Source organism: Suncus etruscus, chromosome 9 (genome assembly GCF_024139225.1).
Source record: "Suncus etruscus isolate mSunEtr1 chromosome 9, mSunEtr1.pri.cur, whole genome shotgun sequence".
Classification (NCBI taxonomy): Eukaryota; Metazoa; Chordata; class Mammalia; order Eulipotyphla; family Soricidae; genus Suncus; species Suncus etruscus.
In genome coordinates this window covers 25,469,866-25,496,419 of record NC_064856.1, presented here as the reverse complement: position 1 = coordinate 25,496,419, position 26,554 = coordinate 25,469,866, and the positions used below count along the sequence as shown (strand labels likewise).

At 45.0% G+C, this 26,554-nt stretch overlaps 1 protein-coding gene across 5 annotated transcripts in view; it reads right to left on the bottom strand.

The window, feature by feature from the left end:
* PKIG (cAMP-dependent protein kinase inhibitor gamma) overlaps positions 1-26,554 on the bottom strand; it is an 89,246-nt gene that overhangs the window by 23,429 nt on the left and 39,263 nt on the right. For 2 of the 5 annotated variants that reach the window (XM_049779442.1, XM_049779444.1), the window contains exon 1: positions 7,156-7,283. The exons of the other annotated variants lie outside the window; for them this stretch is intronic. The gene's annotated coding sequence lies outside the window, so the exon portion shown is untranslated. Of the gene's footprint in view, positions 1-7,155; positions 7,284-26,554 lie in introns of those variants that run through there. 5 annotated transcript variants of the gene reach the window in all.

Genomic DNA, 26,554 nt, shown 5'->3' with positions numbered 1-26,554 from the left:
AGTTAAGACTGAGCCCTGACTACCACAGGGTATAGCCCAAAAACCAAACTCTCCCCTCAGAATGGTGGATTTGTCTTATAATACAACAAAAACTTATCATACAGACATCCAATAAGTTTATATTATAATTACATGTTATTTGTATAATAAATATCTAACATTAATATAAGGGTAAAAATATAGATCCGTGGGCTTGAATGTTAAGTCCAGAAATAGACACAAGTAAACACAGGAAGTTGGCTATGACAAAGAAATCCCTTTCAAAGGAAAAAGGAAAAGATGGTTTCTTGGCACAGGCATATTAAAACAAAGTTAGATCATGATCTCTTATTAAGTATAAACAAATTAAATAGTCAGAGTTTAATTAAAATGCAAATAGTATAAGAAAAACATTTAGAAAAATATAGGTAGCACATTAAGGTGGGAAAATTATTTCTAAACAAGGCAAGAAATCCAGACATTATGAAGTAAAAAATAGAAAACAGACATTTCATAATGTTTTTCTATAAAACATAGAAGTCAATATAGAGATGAGGAAAAGCATTTGCAACACATATGGAATCCCTAAATATAAGTATATAAAGAACACCTGCAAATTGCTGAGAAAAAAAAGGCAAACAAAGCATATGAAAGATGGGTGGAGGTAATAGACAGAAGAGGAACAAGAAATGGCCATTGTCAAGAAACAATGTGCAATCTTGCGAGCAGTAAAGAATGTACAAAATAAACAACTATGAGATACCATCTTCCCGTCAACTTAGTCACAAATTAAAACAACGGAGGGAGGCAAGAAATGTGAGAATACTAAAATATTACTGTGAAAGATCTGTGATCCACTTTGGGTCAAAATAAAAATCATTTAAAAAAAAAAAGAAATGCGAGAATATCTATATTGGTCAAAATTTGGGGAAATGGTCATATTCACCCACTGGGGGAGAATGCCAATAACATGAACTCACGGTAAAGTCAGACAATGTTAACAATTAAACTATAAACATGCCCTTTAACCCAACATGACTATTAGGTAATGTAACCTATAGTGCAGGGTGTTAAGGTGCTTGCCTTGTGTGTGACTGTCCTGGCACTGCATATGATCTCTCAAGCACCATCAGAAGTTAGTCCTGAGCACAGAGTCAGAAGTAGCCCCTGAGCACTGCTAAATATGGCCTCAACCATCCCAACAACAAAGAAAATGTAACCTATAAAAATGCTACAACAAAGAAAATGTAACCTATAAAAAGAAAATGGTTAGTAGAAAAAATGTCTACAAAGATAATTAATAGAGCAATATTTTTTCCATGAGGATAGAAAGCAGGCAATAATTTGAGTATCTTTCTTTAAATGAAGAAAGGGTTATGTATATCCTGATACTTTCAGATCAGTGGCTTTCAGCCCTTTTTTACCTGCAGGCTAGCACTGGTCAGATGACCAGTCAGATGAAGTTGAAAGATGAAGCTATTTAAAAGCATGAATTGGGTTTTAACCTACTTATGCCATGTAATGGGAAAAATAAATTGCAAAATAATAAACTATGATTCCTATATCTTATGAAACAAATAACCACGTACACACACAAACTCTTTTTGTTTTTCTTTTTATGATTATACCCAGTGGTGCTGGAGGCTTACTCCTAGTTGGCCTCCGTGGACCATAGATGGTAATGGGAATCAAACCCAGGTCCACTGTGTACAAGTGCCCAACCCAGTTTTTGTGGGATGAGCTGCAGCCATGCTCAGGGCTTTCTCCTGGTCTGTGCTCAGGAATCATGCTGATGGGATTTGGGAACCATATGTGGTACCAGAGATTTAATCTGGATCAGCCATGTACAAGTTTCAAGTACCCTACTCGCTGTACTGCCTCTCTGGCCCACACAAACTCTGTTTTCATTTAAAGAAACAGGAGGAGCTGGAGAAAGGAATGAAAAGTTCAAACACTTGACCTTACAAGGAAGTGCTAGGAATGGAAGCCAGCACTTCACCATGCTAGGCATGTTCCATATCAAGCTACCTCCCTGACTCTTATCACTTCTTTTTTTGTTCATTTTCACTTAGTTCCATCACTTGCAGAGAATAAAAGCACTACTATGGAAACCCGATGAAGATGATGAAAACCAACCAGACCATAGCAGCAAGCAGGAGGCACTGGGAACAACTCTGGGAACTACACTATGTCATTTCCACTGAGTCAAAACAGCTGGTTCAGACTCATTCTGACAGCTCGGGAGAAAAAGCTTCACAGGGGAGAAAAGGACACTTTATTTCTGAGATATTTGTGTCTTTTATTTATTTATTTATTTATTTATTTTTTGTGGTTTTTGGGTCACTCCCGGCAGTGCTCAGGGGTTACTCCTGGCTCCATGCTCAGAAATTGCTCCTGGCAGGCACAGGGGACCATATGGGACGCTGGGATTCGAACCGATGACCTCTTGCATGAAAGGCAAACGCCTTACCTCCATGCTATCTCTCCAGCCCCTCTTTTATTTATTTTTAAAGATAGGGGTTTGAGATCATCTCATGTTCTAAAACATTTCTTCCATAAAATCTAAAGGAAAGTCTCTGGCTTTGCAGATGCTCTGTCCAGGTTAGGCACAGGCTGGTCTCATTCCCCACCTCTGTCCCTTCCTCTCCACTCCCCAGATCTCCTCCCACCCATTTCTTCCATTCTCCCCATCTCTCCTACCTGACTCCACTAAGTCCTCTGTAGACATGTCAGCTGTGCCCACATTTCTCCCCTATCACCACCATATCAGAACCCCTATTCATCCTGTAAGCTTGGAGTGAGGAAGGGCAGGGCCTTTTCTATGGAACACTGTCCACCACAGACCTTGCCCAGCGCCTGGCTAATTGTAGGGTCCAAATGCATGCTAAGTGCACTGAGGGGAACTGGAGGTTCATTGAGATTCTGTGCCTCCACTCTTTCCAGCTTCACTCAGCTCTGTTCTTCTCTTGGGGCACAAACCATTTGTTCTTCTTCCCATCAGGCTGCAAACATCCCCTCAGTTACCTACCTTGGCACTTCCCTTGGCACAAACACCATGGCACTCTGCATAATGCCCAGCCCCTAAGGATTCTGAGCGGTGGATGAGTTCCCAATACATCCTGGAAGGACTGGGGAAGGCTGTGAACACTACCCCACTGGATGCAGCTTCTCTGAGCCCTGAACTGCAGCTCTGCCCAGGGATGACAAGTGGAGTACCATCAGAAATGCAGTAGTGTGGGGAAGATGTGGGAGTCTGCATACAGCGGCAGAGACTTTCTGGGGCACAGTGCAAATTGGAATCAGAGATGCGACCCAGCCAAACTCCAGTGAATGATCAAAGAAGTGAAACCAGCAGGTGGTGACAGATATGTTTTCTGTGCTTCCCTTCTATGTCATGTTCTAATTTGCTCATCAGAAGAACACACCAGGACAACAATGGTATAAAGCCACCTAACAATCCAGCGGCAATGTCAGAATACATAATCACCATTTCCACACTCTCCTAGAAAACCTGGGAACACAGATACAGGGTTCTCTGAAGAAAGACCTTTGTGATCTGAGGGGCAGGAAGTGAGGAAAAAGCCTGCAGCAGAAAGGAATAGGTATGCTCCTTTCTCCTGAAGGGGTGGGGTGCAGGCAAGTCAGCTAGCCAGCTGGAGCTCACCTGGCTGATGCAGAGAGCCAACTTGGTCTCTTCATCTCTCCCCACCCCAGTTTCCCATCAGCCTTCAGGAAAGCTCCCTGGGCACAGAGGCTGCACCTATCAAGTACGAACCAACACCACTGACCTTGGCCCATGGGACAGGAGTGCATTAGCACCACACACTTCACTTCTCAGTGCCCGGAAGAGCCATTATTCACTCGGAGAAGCCAAGTTGAAAAGCAGCTACTTCTTGGAAGATGAGTCTCCTTTCTAGGCCACGAAGCTTGGTTTTCGTGGTTCCCCTTGGGGAACTTGCCTGCCACTTGCACAGAAACAGCAGGAGCAGCACCCTCACCCATCCACGCCCTTCTGAAAGGCTTGCAAGAGCCAGTGAGATCTGCCTGGGCTCATGATCCACAACTTGCTTCACAGAAGATGTTCCACATGGCCTCCCTTCAGGAAGCCTGCACCCTTGGAGCACAGGTGACGAGGCAGGGACTGCTGCCTTCCACCAGTGCCTTCCGCAAGCCCAGAGCCCACTTCTTCTTTTAGCCTCAAGACTAGACTGGGGGGAGGCAGAAAAGGCAGCCCAGATTTAATCTGAAGAGCTGAGCAGATGCACAGCTGTAGGGCCATCTGAGGTACAGGGTGACCTGAGGCAGGACTTCAGGCTTCCCACACAAATGCCAGCCTGAGTTGGAGAGCAGGCCTGTGTTTGTCTATCACCTTGACATTCTGGAGACCATGGAGCAGCTAATCCCAGGCATGTGCTTTGTACCAACTAAGTGTGTCAGGACAGGCTCCTGTTTCATTTCAGAGCTTTCCTAAGGTCTGTCCAGTAGAGAAGGGGACCCTGGAAGGTGCTCACCTGGCCACCCTGTCTCCTTTCAGAGGTGGTGAGGGCACAGCCTTTATCTGCTACTGTCACCTTCTCAGTGAACCTTAGACTACAGGTACCAGTCAGTCCAATAGCTACCCAGGCCAGGCCAATGCCCACAAAGCTCAAGAGACAGAAAGGGGGGGGGGGGGGCGGGAAGGTGGCGCTAGAGGTAAGGTGTCTGCCTTACCTACGCTAGCATAGGACGGACCACAGTTCGATCCCCCGGCATCCCATATGGTTCCCTCAAAGCCAGGGGCGATTTCTGAGCGCACAGCCAGGAGTAACCCCTGAACATCAAACGGGTATGGCCCAAAAACCAAAAAAAAATTTTTTTTTAAATGGACAGAAAGGACCCAGGACAGGTGCAGGGGTCGCCTAGGGGCCAGCCAGGACACCTCCAAGTCCCAACACTTCTGCCTTCTCTCACTCAGGCCTCCTCACTTCACAGAGGGGGCGGGAAGATTCTGGGAGGTGATGGGTGGAAAAACCGAGCAGCTTTGGAGAGTCGCTTCTCCCACAGAAGCACTTCCATCTCTGCCCTTCTCAAAAGGGCTGAAAGAAGCTGCCTCCTGCCTCAGCTGTGGCCACTCAAAGGTAGAGACACTTGCAAGCAGCCCCAGCTGGCAGGATTGGTGGCAGAAAGACAGGCAAGAGCATGGGGTGCAGCAGGCTTGTGCCCTACTCGCCACTACTGGGGCAGACAGAGCAGGTGTCTTAGGAAAGTGCTGACTTGGAACAAAGAATGAAAGCCTTGTCACCTGGGGCTCAGGGAGGTAAATCCTCCCCTGCCCTGGGACCAGAGAACAGCACCAGGCACCTTCTCTGAAGGAGAGCTCCCCCACCTCAGGAAGATGGATGTCTCCTCACCAATGCCCTGAGAGCTGCAGCACTAGTGTGGGTGTGTGGGGGTGGCCCTGTGTCTGGGTTCAGCTCTCACATTCTCCAGGCAGCTGAGGACCTTTCCCAAGCCACAGCTGGATTAAAAAAACACTTTCACAAACTATCTTCCTGGGGGTCAGGGCTGTAACAAAACTGCTGACCCTAGAAGTGTGGGGGCAAGATCCAAGGTGGACCTAGTTTTTCTTCCTTTGGCTCTACCATCTCTTCCACTGTGACAGAGGTTGAGTCCAGGGCAGTAAGGGTGGCAGTCTCTTTGGCCAGACCAAGCACTGGGATGGGGCTTCAAGGTAGAGGTGAGTGTGCTGTTTCCTCACAGCCAGACTTTGTGCCAGACTTTCAACCATGCCTGTGGGGGTAAGGGGGCAGTGACAACATTCCTGCTGCAGATGGCATAGTGGGGCCCAATACTGATTAAGACACTCATATGCATTGGATGGGAGACTGGAGGACAGTGGCAGGGAGGGTGGAGTGCAGAGCAGGTCTCAGGTGTGGAGATGGCTGTGCTGACGCTGGCTGGCCTGCACAGCAAGTAGGTGATCTGGTCCAACACTCAGTCATTCATTTATTCTAGCACGTGCAAAGCCCAGGAACCACAAGACTGACAACAGTAGGAAAGCTAGGTAGAGACAGTCTTAAGCCAACTGAGAGTCTCCTTAATTCTCCTCATGCGCCAGCCTCCTATCACTCTGTCCTAGGAGAGCCCAGGCCCTAGGTTCTCAGCCCTGTGGCAGCTCTTCCTCACAGGATAAAGAAACAGGGATGGGCCCGGAGAGATAGCACAGCGGCGTTTGCCTTGCAAGCAGCTGATCCAGAACCAAAGGTGGTTGGTTCGAATCCCGGTGTCCCATATGGTCCCCCGTACCTGCCAGGAGCTATTTCTGAGCAGACAGCCAGGAGTAACCCCTGAGCACTGCCAGGTGTGACCCAAAAACCAAAAACCAAAAAAAAAAAAAAAAAAAAAAAAAGAAACAGGGATGATTCTCTGCAGGCGTCAAATACAAGCAAACTCAGTGTCTCTACCCCCTGCCTGATGTCCCAGTGTTCCCTCCTAAATAATGGTGGCTCAATGTCTTTAAAGCTTAAGTCTTTCCCCTATACCTGATTTTTTTTTTTTTTTTTAACTATTTGCGCCTGTTAGCTGAGAGGTGTGTCCCAGGCATCTGAGAATCCTCAGCTCCTGGGGACTCAGTGACTCAGTGAGTCTTAGATGTTCTGTTTATCTTCTAGGCATAAACGACCATTCCATTAGAAAAGGAAGCAATAAAAAGATAACAAAACCAAAGTTCAAGGTTTCCACCCCTCCTTGCTATCTCTGGGTGCTCCACAGGGTTCCAGAGTGCAACGGCCCTCATGAAATCAATCACATCTGTAGATTCAATGAAAAAGATGCATCTTGTAGGTGCCAGGGTAAGATTGTAGGTGCTCCCCTTTCAAAGCAATTTCATTCAAAAAATGTCTGTGCCACCTCCGGAATCAGAAAATCAGTGGCAGGTTTTATGGCCCTGCCTCCCACCAGAGTTCCCGCTCCTCAGGAGTTTTGGGGCTAGGAGCTGAGCTTACAGCTTTACAGTCCAGGTTCTTTGGGGGAAAGTAAAGCAGCATCTTGAAAAGGAAAGTTTTAGACAATGACAGAATTTCCAGCACAACAATCTCCCACCCTATAAAAACAGACTCCTCATAGCCAACAGGCCCCAGAGCAAATTCTCCAGAGTCATAGGATTGAAGAGGAGGGGCAGAAGAAAGTTCTACTTACAGAGGGAAGAATCTCTCCTGTTCAAGTGCAGTGTTCCCCCTAGCAGAAGTGAAAGTCGAGGTAAGAAGAGAGGTAGCAAAGTCCTCCGAGAGGGCTGGCTGGCTGGCAGGACTGTATCCTGGCAGAACTCTCTCTCCCGCTCTTCTAAATGAAAGGCACTTCAAGGTTTCAGTGGGTGTTTCCCACGTCCCAGCCAAGAAAGTCCCCATTTGTTGTAACCCAATGCTCGGCCTGATGATGTCAACCACTCAGCTCTCTTGCTCAGTTTCCACCTCTCCATTTCCTCTGGACAATAAGCCGGGGGCTGGGTGCACAGTGCAGACGGGCACATTTGCCTGACATCCTTCCTTCAATTTTCAGCACTGTGGCCTGAAAGGCGAGAGGCTTCTGACTCACTCGCTGGCCAGGGAGCCCACTGGGAAGCCTGATGCCTGGCTCTGGGCCTTGTGAACATCGCAGGGGGCTCCCTAACATGCTAGGTGCTTCCACTCATTTCTTAGTCTCTATGTCTCCCACACCCATGAGGGAGCACAGGCCTCTGCCACCTACCCCATGTCTTTTCCTGTGCAACTGCCAAGAGGTTAACATCTTCAAAATGTCCTTGGTGCCAGCACCACAGGCGAGCTTGTCCATTCCAGGGACAGACCATGCCCTGATGAAAGGCCTGGAAAAGCAATGGGCTGCTGCTGTAAGCAGTATCTGGTCTTGATCACACTCCCCACTCAGTGCACAGCCCTAAGCAAGTGACCCCCCCTCCCAGTTTCCCCCACCAACAAAATGATGAGCTGGTCTCTTCTATTTCCAAACTTTGTAAAAAATTTATCAATAAATGTGGCAGAGGAACACCCAAGGTGTCGTCCCAGGTATTGCCTTGCTATTACCATGGTGCTAAACTGTGCCTTTGCAAGAAACCCCCAGAAATCACTGCACAAGTGGGGTCATGATGAGGCAACACCAATTACCAGAGAGAGTGAGAGAATGTAACATCCTCCTTAGAATTGGCCAGCTGCAGAGGAACCAGAGATAACAGCCAGTCACACCCTGTGAAAGCCTGGCAGGAAGGCAAAGCCCCTACCCCTAGGCCCCCACTCTCCCAAAAGCAGGAGCAGAGTGTGAGAACCAGAGGAGAGTCCAGGTGCAGATCTGAGCAGATCCGTGTGACCTCCTTGGAAGTTAGATTGATAGGCTATGTGACATGGAATTCTGGGCCTCCCAGGCAGGGCTATGAATGAGCTAACAATATGTGAAGGGAACTGAAAGGATCTGGCCAGACTCTCGAAAAGTAGTGGGATGGGTGGTTTTCCTAACCCTAACCCCTTTGACCACCCTCTGCCCTTAGCACAAGGTGCTAGTGAAAGTAAGACTGAGAATATGGGAGTAAAGAGCCCAGGACTTCTTAGATGCATGAGGACAGTGTAAAGGGAAAGCTGTAAGTAGGGAGACTCTGGGGGTCAGTCCATGCTCAGCTGAACCTTTATTTCAGAAGCTTCCTGGTGACTTCCTGGTGATAGAGCTGGACTCCTGAGGTAAGCTTCCACTCACCTATGTCATTACTGATGACACTTGGGTTCTATGGCCACACAGCATGTGATGGTGCCTCTTTGGCAAAGCACACAGAGCCCATAGCAGATGAGGCACAAAGGATACAGAGGGGAGTGAGGTTATAGAGTTCCTGGAATGCAGGGGTGAGCAGTTATCGTCACTGGGGTGCACGGATGAAGGATTATAGAGTCTCTAAGGTACAGGGGTGAGGGTTGATTGGTTTATAGAACCCACACAAGATGCAGGGGTGAGGGTGATAGGTCACAGAGCCCACAGAGTGCATTGGTGATGAATTGCAGAGTCCATACAGATGTAGGGTTGAGAGTTGTAACCCCATGGGTTCCAGAGCCCATGGGGTACAATGGGCAGGCCTACTCTACACCGTGCACTGCAAGCAGTGCCTTCTATTTCTGGTTGGGTTGGAGGCTGTACTGGCAGTATGCAGAGAAAACTCCCTCCTGATTTCTGAGATCACCCCTGGTACTCAGGGCCATCTGGGGATGAAAGCCAGAGCCTCAGCCCTCAGAGCCATGCCCCTTGCCCTAAATGAACCCACAATGCCCATGGACAAGAGGCATGAGCCATGTCCCCTCTCATGTCTGTGGAAACTAAGGCATAGGGGAACTGAGACCAAGCTGCTCGGGTACACATCCACACAATGCCAGAGACAGCACCTTCTAGGTGGGAGCCTACACAGACACGCCTGTACACAGCAGTACTGATTCCACTGCAGGAGCAGTAACCCGATTTCTTCAGAGCAGAGCTGATCCCTGCGAAGCTCTCTTCACCCCCCTCTGGGAACTAACTCTTCTCTCTCTTCTCTGTCTCTTCTCTCTCTTTCTCTCTCCATCCCTCCCCCCACTCTGAACAGATGGTTCTCTATCAGCTTCTCTCCCAAGGTTTTGGGCCATACTCAGTGATGCTTAGAGCTTATTCCTGGTTCTGAGCTTATGAATCATTCCTGGTGGTACTTAAGGGAACTTAAGGGGCCAGGACCAGGAATTGAACCAGGATTGATTACACGCAAAGCAAGAGCTTTCACCTCTGTGCTATCTTCTCTCCAGTCCTTGGTCTCTAAGAAACTTCCCCTTTATTGATGACCCGAGGGATGGCTCAGAGGCAAACAGCATCTACCTTGCAAGCTTGAGGCCGAGTCCAACCACCAGAGCAACCCACATACACCAAACAGTCTCTTCAGCACTATTATGAGACCCCAGCACTGGAGCAAAGCCTAATATCTGACAGTCGGGTGTGTGCAAGCACCCAACACAACTATAGTGTGCTCCAGTAAAGATGGTGGACACTGTAACTGAAAGATATTTGGGCACTGGGACAAGAGGGCAACCCTTGGGGAGCACTGTATGAGACACACTCCCCAAAACACTATGTGAGCACCAGAGACTCCCAGCAGCACGGTGTGAGGACCAGAGGCCCTGGGGAGCACTGTGTGAGGACCAGAGACCCTAGGGAGCACTGTGAGGATTTGAGATCCTGGTAAGCACTACAATCAGAATGTGGTTGTTCCACAAGTTCCAAATCTGAGTGTGGGAGCCACCAAGCAGGTGGAAGCCCCAGTTCGAAGTCATCACAATAGCAACAAAGAGAAATGAAGATGAAAAAGCTATTCCTTCTCTCTTTTGAGGCACATTTGTTGGGCAGATCATAGCCCAACAACTATAATCTGAAGGAAAGATCCATGTCTAACTTGTACATGCAACAGCTTATTAAAGTAAGAAAATCCGGGGCCGGAGAGATAGCATGGAGGTAAGGCGTTTGCCTCTCATGCAGGAGGTCATCGGTTCGAATCCCAGCGTCCCATATATGGTCCTCCCGTGCCTGCCAGGAGCAATTTCTGAGCCTGGAGCCAGGAATAACCCCTGAGCACTGCCGGGTGTGACCCAAAAAACCACAAAAAAAAAAATAAAAAATAAAGTAAGAAAATCCATAAACAACAAAACCAAAATCTTTCATTGAATATTTAGCACATGCCAGATACTCTTCTACCTGCTTTATATAAATTACTTTATTCATTTCACACAAGGGTCCTATTAGTTGGGTAGTTCTAGTTATTTCCACTTGTCATGAGGAACTTCCAGACACAAATCAATTGGGTCACTTGTTCAGCTGCCAAGAGATGAACAGCTGCTGAGAGGGATCGATTCTGACCACTCCCGCCCACCTCCCACCCAAACAGCTGCTGTCAAATACTCATATCTGGGACTGGAGTGGTAGCACAGCAGTAAGGCGTTTGCCTTGCACACAGCTGACCCAGGACTGATGGTGGGAGCAACTTCTAAGTGCAGAGCCAGGAGTAACCTGAGCACTGCTGGATGAGACCAAACAAACAAACCAAAATACCCACAATTTTCACCCCCAAAGGCAGGGTCAGCAGTTAGGCAATTTCCTACTCACTAACTGCTCAAGAGGCCACCCAGCCACATGGCCCCAGGCTTTTCAAGAAAAAGAAAAGAAGTCTATGGACTATGCCTTATAAATGAAAGAAGATTTTGCTTTCTTTCCCTTTATAATCACTATTTGTAAAAATTAGAATATTCAGGGGATGAAATGGGAGGAAAGTCATCTGTCATGTTATTTCCCGAAATAACTAGTAAACCTCCTGGGAAACATTCCAGAAAGAACTATCCCTACCCTAAAAGCAATGTTCTGAAATCTGGCATGTCATATATGTCACTTCTGGGGAGGGAAAAGCCAACCCCATAAAAATGATCATGAAAATAGCAATGTTGGGGCCGAAGCAATAGCGCTACAGGTTGGGTGTTTGCCTTACATGTGGCTGACACAGGCTTGATACCTTACATCCAAATAGTCCCCTGATGTCAGAAGTGATATCTTTTTTTTTTTTGGGGGGGGGGTACACCCAGTGTTGCTCAGAGGTTACTCCTGGCTCTCTGCTCAGAAACTGCACAGGGGACCTTATGGGATGCCAGGATTTGAACCACCATTGGTCTTGGGTCCTTGCTTGCAAGGCAAATGCCCTACTGCTGTGCTCTCTCTCCAGCCCCCTCAGGAGTGATTTCTGAGTGCAGAGCTAGGAGCAACACCTGAGTGTCACTGGGTGTGGCCCAAAAAACAATACAAAACAAAAAAGCAACATTGGCAATAAGTACATATATATGTACACATATGCAGCCGTACATGTGTGTGTGAGTATGTGTGTGTGTGTGTGTGTGTTCAAGGACAAATGCCGACTTTAACTGAGTGTGGAGCCCTGAGATACCACTCCCTAGTCCCCTGTGGGTCTGAGCAAAGGAAAAGGGAAACTAGGCCTCCATGAACTTATGTAGGCAGGAACTCCCTCAGGCTTCTAGGCAACCCCTGATTCTCCTACCCTTTGCAGCCTACTTGTGACAAGCTTTCCACCAGTTATAGTGATTTTCATACTGGCTAGGTTCTGAGGGCTGGCCTTCCACTCTTCAGTTCATGTCAAACCATCACTACCACCTGATTTTTATAAAGAGTTAATGGTGTCCTCCTTTCTGAGAAGAAAGATGCCTGGCATTAAAAAGCAGGGGCTGAGGCTAGAGAGATAGCATGGAGGTAGGGCATTTGCCTTGCATGCAGAAGGACAGTGGTTTGAAACTCAGCAACCCATATGATCTCCTGAACCTGCCAGGAGTGGTTTCTGAGCATAGAGCTAGGAGTAACCACTGAGCACTGCCGGGTGTGACCCAAAAACCAAAAAAAAAAAAAAGGGGGGGGGGTAGGGGGTTTTCTGCTCTCCATAACCAGTATCCCTGACAGGCTCTTGATTGCTGCTATATTCTAAAATATAACTTGGACTCTCCCTTATATTCTGGAAAGTTCCTCCTCAGACAACAGATCTCAGATTAATTGTCATTTTCCTTAAGAAGGCATCTCACTGAGCCAAAAGATGCCCCTCCTGCTGCTCCTGTCCTCTAACATCCTTCATTCCTTCACTCAACTCCTAACATAAGCCATTATAAACACATACTCTGTGTGTTCCCAGTCCATCTGTAAACACTATGAGGTCACGGTGTGTCTCCCTCATTCCCTGGCATGAAATGAGAAAAATCAGTACTTACTTTCTACACACACACACACACACACACACACACACACACACACATGAGAAAAATCAGTACTTACTTTCTACACACATACATACATACATACACACACACACACACACACACAACACACCTTTGGGAAGAAGACGTAACTTGTCTTCCAAACTATGAGAAATTGCTAAAAGGAAGAAAAAGTTCACAGAAATGTGATGACAGAGAGAAGCAGAAGCCCAGAGAATAGGAATTAGACAGGACTATTAGGAATGGAGGACAATTATGTAGAACCGAGGGCACAGACCACCAATGCCAAAGAAGCCCACAACAACACCTGAATAAAACAGTGTGGCACAGAGTAAAATAAAGAGAATGGATCTTATAATGGACAGAAAATTCGGACAAATGAGAAGCTTAAAAAAAAAAAAGAGGAGCAGGAGAGATAGCATGGAGGTAAGGCATTTGCCTTTCATGCAGAAGGTCATTGGTTCGAATCCCGGCATCCCATATGGTACCCAGACCCTGCCAGGAGCGATTTCTGAGCATAGAGCCGGAAGTAACTCCTGAGCACTGCTGGGTACGACTCAAAAAACAAAAAAAAAGAAAGAAGGAAGGAAGGAAAGAAAGAAAGAAAGAAAGAAAGAAGAAAAGAAAGAAAGAAGAAAGAGAAGAAAGAAAGAAAAGAAAGAAAAGAAGAAGAAAGAAAGAAGAGAGAGAGAAAGAGAGAGAGAGAGAGAGAGAGAAGAGAAGAGAAAGAAAGAAAGAAAGAAAGAAAAGAAAGAAAGAAAGAAAAAGAAAGAAAGAAGAAAGAAAGAAGAAAGAAAGAAAGAAAGAAAGAAAGAAAAGAAAGAAAAGAAAGAAGAAGAAAGAAAGAAAGAAAGAAAGAAAGAAAGAAAGAAAGAAAGAAAGAAAGAAAGAAAGAAAGAAAGAAAGAAAGAAAGAAAGAAAGAAAGAAAGAAAGAAAGAAATCCACACTCCAGAAAGATTCTGAAGACACTATATCCATGGGCTGGAGTTTTGATATGATAATAAAGTGGGTAGAGTGCTTGCCTTGCATGTGACTGACCCAGATTCAACCCCCAGCACCTTATGTGATCCCTGAGCTCCACCAAGAGTAATACCTGAATGTAGAGCCATTAGTAAACCCTGATCATCATACACACACACACACACACACACACACACACACACACACACACACACACACACACACCAAGGAGTGGAACAAAGTGGGCTCTTGAAAATGAATAATATAAATGCTGAAATCAACAGTTCAGGGGCCAGAGTCATTGTACAGCAGATGAGGCACTTGCATGCAGGGTTTGGTTGGGATTTGATTTGATTTGACCCTACAGGGTACTAAGTCTCACCAGGAGAAGAGACTGGTGAGGAATGCAAAGTCACAAGTAAACCTGAATATTGCCATGTGCGACCCCAAAATGAATAAACAAAAATTTCAGAAGAAAGGCTTAAAATAACGAAAGGAAATTTTTTAAAATATAGGGGGAAGAACCAGGAATGTGACTTGGTGATAGAGCCACTCACATCATACACATGTGAGGTCCTGAGTTTGATCCCTACACCAGGAAAACAAAACAAAACAAAATTCACAGAATTAAAATGGATCTTGCTTTGGAAAAACAATCCAGGAATCCTTAATACTAAAAGAATTAAGGACTTCAGAAAAAGAACTGAAGGGGAATAAAGCACAACAGGAAATTACCTAAGTGATCGTGAAGAACATTTCCCACAGTTTAGGAACGGCATACCCCCATCAAACAGAAAAGTCTGGAAAGAGCTGAGAAGTTGCATTGGTGAAGTGAGGTAAGCATTTTATGGCTGAAACCCAATTACAAACATTTTTGTAACCATGTTGCTTAAATGAAGCAATTATTTTTCAAAAAATGAGAAGGGTGAAAAAGAGACTATCTACAGAGTCTCTCAACCTTTGAAAATTTAAAATAAATAAAATTCTACACGATTCCAGTCATGATTTCCAAAGAAACACTGCTGCTTCAAAACAAGAGTTATGCTTTCCAAGGAAGAGTTCTATCCCCAACGAATTTAGAGCCCTGAATTTATGCTTATCTAGGCAAAATAAACATGTTTTAGACATGCGAGGACTCAGAACAGTTTTCTTGCTTGTGCACTATTTTTTAAAAAAAACCTCTAGAGAAAATACTTCAGTTCAACATAGGTTTCAACTTAGACAGAAACTGGATCCAAATGAGACCATGAAAGAAATGCTGGGTACCCCCCTGGGAGGATCATGGGAAAGGGCATCAGAGTCTCAGGGAAGTAAGCAATCAGGCATTCCATGGGAAGCCTCAGCAATCTAGGAAGCATTCTCAAGCAGCTTCGAAACCTGGAAACAGCCAAGTAAGAGGGAGATGGAAGCTGGTGCTGCAGACTCAGTGGTAATCATGGCCACAGCACTATAAGCACCTTAATCTGTGTTTTTTTTTAATTTTTCACTTTAGACATTATGAATTATAGTCAATTATGATTGCACTTCAGGCACATAATGTTTTTTTTTGAGTTTTTAAATATATTTTTTATTTAAGTAACATGATCATATTTGGGTTACAGTCTTAGCCAGAACACCCCCCTTCACCAGTGCAACATTACCCCCTCCCCCCTTCCCACCCCCTGCCTGTATTCGAGACAGGCATTCTACTACAGTAATTTGTTTTTAAGTTCAGTAAGTTGTATTTTTTTCCTTAAAGGATAAGAGTAAAAAAATATAGTAAAGGTGTGATAGTGGCAATCGCCAATGTTTGCATAGGTTCAGAAAAATGGAGAAAATGGAAAAAAATCCTTGACCTGATTACAAAAAGGCCTCACCCCAGAAGTTTATTGGCATAAGACAGACCCTGGGTTCCAGGCATACCAGTCTATCCAACTCCAGTTATTCTCAAGGTCCCGGTGAAACTTTTTCACACTTTAGCTATTGTTGGTATCAGACTCTTATATTTAAAGACTCTGGATTCTGTGCATTTCTTTCATCGATGTCAGGCTGATGTGGAGCATCCTCTAGTTTCAGTATATCATTAAATGCGGAGCAATCTGCCCTGCATGCAGACTGTTGCTAAGTCGCCTGGGTGTTGGGAGCACTCTTTGGAGTAAGTCAATGCCAAAGCAGTGGTAGGTCTTCTCTGGTAGAGGCTTGGATCCTGGTAATGTTAAAGACAATTGTGGTTGTTTCCATAGATGGTATCCATTGTTCAGGTGTGTGTGGGCGATGCTCATTCTTCTGAGGCCTGAGCCAAATCATTATGCCAATGTTCAGGGTAAAAGGCCTAATTACATTACCAAATTTGTGTTCCCATCTCTATTAGATAAGAACTTGTTTGCATATGTATTATTTTCTCATTTTAATGTGCCTATGCAAAAGAGAAGCAATGCCACAAGATATTGTTGGTGCATCTGGGGGCCGAAGAATAAAGTCCAACATTTCCTGTAACTTGGTATAAACGTGAAATCTATACAGAGTTACTCTTTTGTGTGTGTGTGTGTGTGTGTGTGTGTGTGTGTGTGTGTGTGTGTGTGTGTGTGTGTGTGGTTTTTGGGTCACACTCTGCAGTGCTCAGGGGTTATTCCTGGCTCCATGCTCAGAAATTGCTCCTGGCAGGTACGGGGGACCATATGGGACGCCGGGATTTGAACTGATGACCTTCTATATGAAAGGCAAACGCCTTACCTCCATGCTATCTCTCCGGCCCCCAGAGTTACTCTTATACCAGTATTGCTTATAAAACAGATCTCACAGGGGGAAAATCAAACAATCAAATAACTAATCTAGTGGGTAAAATTGTCACTATATGAGGATATTCGAAAAGAGTTATAGATGTTAGGGGAATACATCTGAGATATACAAAAGAGATACAATGTGACCCTTTTATGTTTTAAAAAGAAAAAAAAGAAAGAAAACAAGGATATTTGAAGACAACAGATGATAGTTGAGTTTGAGACATGTTTTGCGGCATTACGGAACCCTATATTGTCCTTGAACTAGGGGTTTTGCTAAAGCTGATTCCGGTATCATGCAACAGTCCATAGTTTGATGGGGGCATGAGGGGCCACCATGCATGGGTCAACAGGTGTGTTGGTTGTAGTTATTTGTAGAGGCATGAGCTGGGGACCGAGAGGGTATCTTTCAATGAGGAGCTGGATGGTAGTGTTGGGGCAGAAGGTCAGTCTTGGTGTCTACCCAATTAGGAACTGAGGATAAGGAGGGTTGAATAAGGGGAAGATAATGGTTCAGGTTTTGGGTATGAGGAGGTAGGAGAGACACAGGGGTAAGGGGAGAGGCAATACATAAGACTAGACAATAAAGGTCAATTTGAGTGTTTTATCAAAATCTTGGGCATCCTGATTCTATTCCTAGGAACAGTATAGGATCAGGAACGTTTTTGGATAATGCTTTAAAAAGTGTATTTGCAAATGCGCCCGTGCAGTTTTGAAAATTAGTATTACTAGCAAACAAAACAGGAGGTCCAATATACGTAGGGGAGGGGTTTCCCTCCTCCGCCCGCCCCCCAGGGCCCGAGTTGCCAGGGCCGGCGCCATGAAGACCCGCCTGGTGAGGCACATAATGTTTTAACACCCATGTCTTCACCAGTATTCGCTTCTCCCCACTATGTCCCCAGTTACCCTCTCAGCCCCCAGCCCACCTCTACGGCAGACACTCTTCTTTTTCACTTTAAGACACTACAGTTTACAATACTGTTACTGACAGAAACTCGTGCATATCATTTTGCCTCCATTCAGCAACCCCTCCTCTACAATGACCACACACCCCCACCATTGTTGCAATGGTCCCTTCCCTGCACTATTCCCCCTGCAACAGGCTTCCTACTGAGGATCAATTCTTTTGCTCTTTAGTCTATTGCTTTGGGCATTTGTTATTCCCCTACTAAGATTTTTATACTCTACATACAAGAGAGATCATTCCATGTCTATCCATCTCCTTCTGACTCACTTCAGTTAGTACTGACACCCTCCAGATCCATCCATGTAGCAGCAAATTGCATTACTGTGTTTTTGTTTCCTTTTATTTATTTATTTTTTGTTTTTATTTTTGTTTTTGGGATATGCCTAACTGCGCTCAGAGGTTACTCCTGGCTCTGAGCTCAGGAATCGCTCCTGGCAGATTCAGGGGACCATATGAAATGCCAAGGATCGAATCCGGGTTGTCCACATGCAAGACAAATGCCCTACCACTGTGCTATAGTTCTGGCCCCATAAATGTGTTTTCTTACTCAGAATTACTCCATTGCCACTGATACAAAGTTTTAGTATTTAATCACTGCCCTTGGGCACATGAGTTGTTTCCAGATTTTGAATTGCCTAAATCTTTTTTTTAAACTTTATTAATTGATTGACTAATTGATTGGTTTTTGGACAACACCCGGTAGTGCTCAGGGGCTACTCCTGGCTCTGCACTCAGAAATTGCTCCTGGCAAGCTCGGGCGACCATATGGGATGCCAGGAATCAAAACGGGGTCTATCCTATGTTGGCTGTCTTACTGCTGTGCTATCTCTCCAGCCCCATAATGCCTGGATCTTTTTTTTAACTTTTTTTGTTTTGGTCTTTGGGTCACACCCACAGGCGCTCAGGGGTTACTCCTAGCTCTGCGCTCAGAAGCTGCTGCTGGCAGGCTCAGGGGACCATATGGGATGCCGGGATTCGAACCACCATCCGTCCTGTGTTGTCTGCATGCAAGGCAAACGCCTTACCGCTGTGCTATGCTCCAGCCCTTGATGTAAGTGATGGGCAATGGGAAAACAAGGCAAGAAAAAAGAAAGCATGTGTGTGTGGGGGGGGGGAGGTGATTCTAAAAAGCTACACCCTGTCATGCCCCTGAGGAAGTCCAAAGGCAACATTTCAAGTCAAGAAATGTCAAAGAGCAACATGTAGTCCTGGCTTGGGTCCATGTTGAACAAAAACATGAGTTAACATAAGATGTCTAAGAAAAAAAAAAGAGAGAAAAAAATAAGATGTCTGCCATTATAAGAGTTTTTTTTGCAGTATTAATAGTTAGATTTTAAAGGGAATTCCTTTTTTTTGGGTCACACCCGGCAGCGTTCAGGAGTTACTCCTGGCTCAATGCTTGGAAATCGCTCCTGGCAGGTTCAGGGGACCATATGGGATGCCAGGATTTGAACCACCGACCTTCTGCATTCAAGACAAATGCCTTACCTCCATGCTATCTCTCCAGCCCCAAAAGGGAATTCTTTATTATTCTCTTAGAGATACATGCTAAAGTAGTTACTGGTGACATGAAGGAATATTAGAATTTGCTCTCAATGATCAGATCCGACATAAATGACACAAGATTGGCCATGACTCCAGAAACCAGGTAATGAGTGACACACAAAGAACTCAGATATGATTCCCTCTAGCACTGTAAATGCTTAAAAATCCTCACAATATAATTTAAAGAGAGTCTGCTGTACACAGCAAATTACTTGGATACAAGGAGTTAAATACAGAAAGTTTAAGTTCTCAGGAGCAGAACAGAAGGGAGGGGACTAGGAGTGGAAAGGAGGAACAACAGCTTTTCTGTTAATTTTTTGTTTTTGTTTTGGGGCTACACCTAATAGTACCCAAGGCTTACTCCTGGCTCTGCACTCAGGAATTACTCCTGGAGGTGCTCAGGGAACCACATGGGATACTGGGGATCAAAGTCCAGTGTTTAAATTTTTAATTAAATATATATTTATTCCCCCCCCACTCTTCTTTGCCATTGCTGATGCTTTTGTTGCTGACAGATGTGTGTGACCCAAACCCGACCCCCCCACAAAAAAAAAAAAAGAAAGAAAGGAATGGAAAAGAAGGCTAGATGGGGCAAATGGCAGAGCACATGTCTGGGATATCTGAGGCCTTAAGTTTGCTCCCGGCACTACATGGAGTCCCATCAGGTATAGCACTAAGTACCATCAGGTGTAGCCTCTGTGCTGCTCACCACCTCCCACCCCCCACCCAAGCATCACTGGGCCCAAGTAACACCTCACCACAGGTCAGGCAAACAGAGCTCCAAAACCCCAAAATAAACGAAGGTATTATTATTATGGTTTCTGGACCACAATAGTATCTCTCCCTGCAGTTCTGAGGTTGTGTTTGAGGTCTGGGTCTGGGGCTTGTCAGGGCCACACAGAGAGGGCTTGGGAAAATGTTTTCTGTTCTGCTGAGAGAACAAAGTAATGGGGCTGGAGAGATAGCATGGAGGTAAGGCGTTTGCCTTTCATGCAGAAGGTCATCAGTTCGAATCCCGGCGTCCCATATGGTCCCCCGTGCCTGCCAGGAGCAATTTCTGAGTATGGAGCCAGGAGTATCCTCTGAGCACTGCCGAGTGTGACCCCCAAAGCCACACACACACACACACACACACACACACACACACAAAGAGAACAAAGTAAAAAGAATACACTATGATTTTACTCATATCTAATACTTAAGAAAACAAAACAAATAAAATAGAATAAAAATTAAAATTTAGATCCAAGGACCAATGACTGGAAACTAGAAGAGAAGGAAAGAGAGGGTAAGTTCATTGAGCAAATGGGTACTGAGGGTCAACTAGCTCAGCGTCAAAGGAACTGGATCTGCCTCATGCAAACATCTTGAGATATCCAGATACTGAATGAGGACAGACACCTGAAGCCTATTTAACCTATAAGCCATTCCATGTAATGCTTCGATTAAAAAAATTAATATTATTAGTGTAAATTATTGCTGGCAGGTTTTAGGAGGGCCTTTAGCTACTCTTGGCTTCTAGGTACCAAGTGTGTTTTTCAGGTGGAGAGAGCTCTAACCCACCCACCCACCATCCATAGAAAAAGTGCAATAACAGATATTAGCAGTGTTGGGAAGATAATAGAGTTGATAGAGCACTTGCCTTACACACAGCAGATTCAGGTTTGATCCCCGACACCACATATGGTGGTTCCCTTAGCCCAACAGGAGTGATTCCCTGAGCACAAAACCAGGAGTAAGCCCTGAGCACACCTGAATATAGTCCCCAAATAAAAATAAATAAATGAATGAATAACAAGTATTAGTGTTACTTAACTGCTGTCTACCACTTCCCAGCTCTTTACAAATGTGATTTTCATTCTCTGGATCCCTCCTGCAAGTCAGGCATTGGTACTCCCATTTTACAGATGAAGTCTGAGGTGGAGGTGAACCAAATGCTTGAGGATCCAGCACAGAAGTCCAGGCTCATGAGGCTCTTTGCCATTCCCTGCTGCTCCATTCTATTGCTCTAAGCACCGGAAAGTGCTTTCATGTACCTTTTCTCATCAACACCAGAAAATAGGAGAAAGGCTTATCCTCACTGAGAGATGATGGAACTAAAGCTAAGAAAAGTTAGGTTTACTTGCTCCCCCATTTCCTGATCCTTCATCTAATTCTTTCTATCATCCCTTATCATTGTCCCCTCAACAATAAAATGCCAAGTTACTCATAACTCAGACTCTGAGGCATTGGATATGTCACTGAACCTGAAAGCAAATAAAGTGAAATTTTAAAAAGAAAGACTTATTTTTTTCCAAAGGAAATACAGTATTAAACCACGGAGTGTCCTCAGATGTTTGAATGTCAGCATTTTGCTTAAGTCCTCAAAAGGGCTCTTGAAATGTCAGTTGCCTGCCCGCCTGGCACATAGCAGATCGACTGCTGGCATGGGCAGCTTGTAGCAGTTCTGACAACCAGTGCCACTCTTGGCTCCAAGGAGGAAAAAAAAAGTGGAGGGAATGAGCCATTCGTGCTTTTGCCATGAAAAAAAGTGTCTGTGTCTCTGAAAGCTCCTGAAGCCAGCAGCCATGTGGCTGGATGGCGCTTGCCAGCTGCCAGGAATCTTGCTGGGTGTGTTCCAGTGCAGAGGCCCTTGGTGGAGCTGTACCACAGCAAGTCTGGGTGCAACTTGAGCACAGGCCTGGGAATTGGCACACCTGGGTCCCCCGTCTCTCGAGCCCTGGGGATCTGAGGGCCCAGACTGGCAGAGAAGCTGTCCTCAGGGTTGGGCACAAGTGCCCTTGACCTGTGAGAAACTCTGCTCCCAGCCTCTTCTGGCATCTGAACAATGGCCAAGCAGCAGCCAGGTGGGAGAAAGAAACTGTTTACTGGAGTTCAAACTATTTATAGCGCTGGCAATCTGCGCATATTTGGATGACAAATCTCGGCCTTCAAGTGAGCCACACTTTGCTCCTGGACAACTTCACCAGACACATTCCCTCCCCACACCACCCCCAGCCCCCATCGCTTAGCACATGTTGCCCCCAGGATGTTTGATTTAAGTTGCTAAGTTGGAAAATATTATAAAAAGAAATCAAGGGCCTGGAGAGATAGCACAGTGGTGTTTGCCTTGCAATCAGCCGATCCAGGACCAAAGGTGGTTGGTTCAAATCCCGGTGTCACATATGGTCCCCTGTGCCTGCCAGGAGCTATTTCTGAGCAGACAGCCAGGAGTAACCCCTGAGCACCACCGGATGTGGCCCAAAAAACCAAAAAAAAAAAAAAAAAAAAAAGAAATCAAATTTTATAAACAAGTGGCTTCTAATCCATTCCATTCATCTATGAACCTGAACTGCTTAGAATCATTTTCTTGAGGCCATGAATCAGAGAAGGAATGGGGATAGATGTGTATTTTATATGTATATAACATATATGATATATAAATGTATATTTATGTGTGTACACACACACACACACACACACACACACACACACACACACACACTGTTAATCAAAATAGCACTTCAGTGAGAGCTGGAATTTGCCCAGTACTCAAACCCTATCATGATGCTGAGCATTGCTCAGGACCTATAGATAATGATTCTCATTCATTGATTCATTGATTCTCATTTAATAATTCACACTTCAAGTAGGATGACAGCTTTTTCCAAAGCAGATCTGAAAGGTCTGGGATACAAATCAGCAGTATATGCCTTTGATCCCCAGCACCACCATAAAAAATAAAACCAATAATTTAGGGGCTGGACAGTGGGTAGGGAGCTTGCCTTGTGTGTGTGTCTGACTGGGTTTGATTCCCTGCATTCCCATAGGATCCCCTCAACACTGCCAAGAGTGATACCTGAGCACATAGCCAGGAATAAGCTCTGAGCACTACTGGATCTGTTTGTTTTGTGGCCTAAAAACAAATAAGAAAAACAAGTCATCTAAATATAATATGCTATCATATTCCAAACAAACCAAAGATGACTTATTGTCACCAGCCTTGGAGCAGACGCAATGTTCTGCCCCCTCCCACACACCACACAGAAGAGGGAAAAGATGAGACTTGCCTTCTGCAGCTTAACTCACAGAAGGTATTCATTCTACCTTTGGCAACCAATTCGAGTGGAAAAATGGCCTATCTTCAAAGCTGCCTGCTTTTTACAGCAGAAACAGTGCTATTTAGCCGTCTCCCCTGAGGCAGGAAATACCCAGTTGCAGAGGGTGGTGGTTTGCTGTCAGCATGGATGCCAGCTAAACTGGGTGGCCTCCAGTGCTGACATACAGAGTATTTGGGAGTGGGTAGAGAAGGTTAGGAGAAAGGTGTATAGGATGATAGGAGTTTGATGATTCATGGTTCATGAAGAATGGACACTTCAGAGGGTATTATCTAAGGGACTCCTTTCCCCTTGCTAAATAAGCTCATGGGAAGACAACAGAAAGGTCTCTAAATTCATGGTCTCTAAGCTCCTGTCAGTCACTCCTTTTTTGGGGTAAGGCTTGCCTTAGATGTAGTTGACCCTGGTTCAAATTCCCTAGCACTATCCTTTAAACATCGCCAGGAATGATCCATGACCACAGAGTTAGGAGTAAGTACTGAGCACTGCTATTTGGCTCCAAAATCAAAAAACACAATTGATCAATATTTAACTGTTTTTTTTTATTTTGTTTTGGGGCCACTTCATGCCACTCCTTGCAATGCTCAGACATAATTTCAGCTGCTTCAGGGTCATGTGGTACTAGAAGTTGAAACCAGGACTCCCACATCTAAAACATGTACTTGGCCTTCTGAGCTATCTCACTAGCCCTTGATGGTTTCATTTTTTTAAAAATCAGAAAAGGGGCTAGAGCAATAGCACAATGAGTAGTGTTTACTTTGCTCACAGTTGACCCCAGTTCAATCCCCAGCATCCCATATGATCCCCAAGCCTGCCAGGAGTAGTTTCTGAGTGCAGAGCCAGGAGTAAACCCTAAACACTGCCAGGTGTAGCCAAATAAATAAATAAATAATCAAGGAAAAAAATAGGAGAAAAGTGTGAAAAACATCATAGAGAGATGTCAATTACTTCAGACCCTTTTTGCAGGCCAATTTGTCGATGTTATACAGGCCAAATTCTTCAATTTGATTCCACAGTTCTACTTTTAATTTTTCTTCTAGGGCCTCAAAGAATTTTGTTATATAGGACTACAAAGATAGCACAGGAGTTAAGATGTCTGCCTTATATGCAGCCAACACCGGATATGGTTCCCTGAGCATTGACAGGAATGATCCCTGATCACCATCAGAAGCATACCCCTGGACTCCACCAGGGGTAGCTCCCAAACCAAAAGATTACATATGTGTGTGTAATAAGTGGTTATGCAACACGCTTACACGGCACATTTCTTCCTCTTCTTCCCCACCTCCCACTCTGAACTGGCAGCTCTATCAAAATAGAAATTTGCCCTGTCTAATCCTCTACACATCCCTGAACACTTGCCAGGGATGTGAACTGCCTCACTGATTCTAACCCTCACAGCCTCCTCCACAACTTTTTGTTAGCATCCCAGTTTACAGGTGAGCAAACTGAAGCATGAAATTTGTCTAATAAAGTAACCAGCATGTGGAAAGACAAATCTTGATGAGGAGGGCCTCAAAGGTCAAACTTTCAGCCACTTTTCTCAGAGAGTTTCCACAGTTTACAGAGCACACTTGGCTGGCCAAGTACTTCTAGTCTGGGAAACTGTGAAGGGAATCAGACAAGAACACCTCTGCATTTATTTTTCTTTTCTTTTTTGTTTTGTTTTTGGGCCACACCCAGCAGCACTCAGATGTTACTCCTGGCTCTGCTCTCAGAAATCACTCCTGGCAGGCTTGGGGACCATATGGGATGCCAGGATTCAAACCACCATCCGGCCCAGATCAGCTGTGCTCAAGACAAATGCTTTACCGCTGTACTATCACTCTGGCCCCACCTTGCATTTTTTGTAAAATGTGGCAGATACTGGAGCTAGATTTAGGCAAGTTACCAGTTAGACCTTGAATTTACTTCTTAATGAACAGGAATACACATCTCCAAGACTGAACATTTAGCAAGATAATGCACAGAAGCTGGCTCCTGTTTTTAAACAAACAAATAAAAAGTTAAATATATATTTATACATTTGGCTAGGAAGGTATCCAAGCAGGCTGGAGTACATGCTTTGCATACAGAGGTCTGGGTTCAATCCCCAGCAAAACATGGTTCTCCGCCATCAGCATTGCTAGAAGTAACCCCAATCACAAGTCTGAAATAGCCCTTGACAAAACTGTGCCTCCCTTTATGCTGCTGATCTCTTTCTTGGTTTTGGCCATGTAAAATAACAGAAATGAAAGCACAGGGTTGCTAAGAAGATCTGCATAATAAAAAAGGAAGAGCCAGAATTTCAGGAGAAATCCACATGGACAGGGAGAAAGGAGCCAAGGGGAGGGCAGAACTCTGGGAATGTGCGCAGGCAGAGGCTCCCAGATGCCCAGTCAGCTGAGAACAGCAGGTGCTTTTTAGGAGTGTCCTCTTTGTTCCAGATGGGAAGCACAGTTGGGACTGACCTTGAATCCTGAGCAGAGAAACAAAGAGGAAGTAGAGATGACAAGGACAGCATTGACCACACCTGCACCCCCAAGGGAGATACAGAAACTTAGGGAAATTTTACACTTCTACAGGGCATGAAACAGACATGAAACTGACAGCTGATCTGATCCAGATCTGAAAGTGCTGACCAGTCTGGGATCTGAATTACCCAAAAAGAGAAAGGAGCAAACAGACTCACTTATGCCACATGAATGAATAGAATTTTCCACATCACCATAAAGTGGGTCAAACTTGGGCAATTCCTACTCATTTCAGGACTCAGATTCTTTTGAGAATGTGATGAGAGTTGAACAGTGCTGTAGTCACCAGTCACAAACCATCTTGCAGTTTATGCAAAAGACATTTGAATGTTGCAACATTCACTCATTTATAATAATTTTTTATCCTGACAATATAAAGATAAATGCATTGGGAACTGGGATGTTTCAGTATACCTGCCTACCTTATTAAGGTGAGGCCACAAGTTCAATCCCCTGCACCACCCCACATGTGCCTAGTGCAATCCCGACAACACTGCTGTTTGGAATCCCTGATGCCACAACAATGTGTGATTTGCTACATGCCAACATTTGGGGTGTGAGGACCACAACTAAGTACACAAGGACAAAAATCCAGTGTGTGTAGACACCCCTCATTCTACCACAAGTCATTGCAACCACCACAGAAAATGAAAAGGGAAGGGAAGGAACAGAAAAATGAAAAACATACTGTGGTTCCTATATTTGCAGTAAACTGAGGAAAGGAATCAGTCCCACAGCAGGGTGAGATACGGCAGAATGGACATCACTGACTTTCTGGCTCTAGGACTTACTCGGGGCAAAGCAAACCAGGGGGCAACTGACACTCAGATCCCTCTCCAGCCAGCTCCTCACTGGCTGTGGTACACATGGATCTCAAGAAGGCAGAGTGCTTTTCTTTAGTCAATCGTAACCATGGCTTGCTTTAATGCCATTCTAATAAAAGGG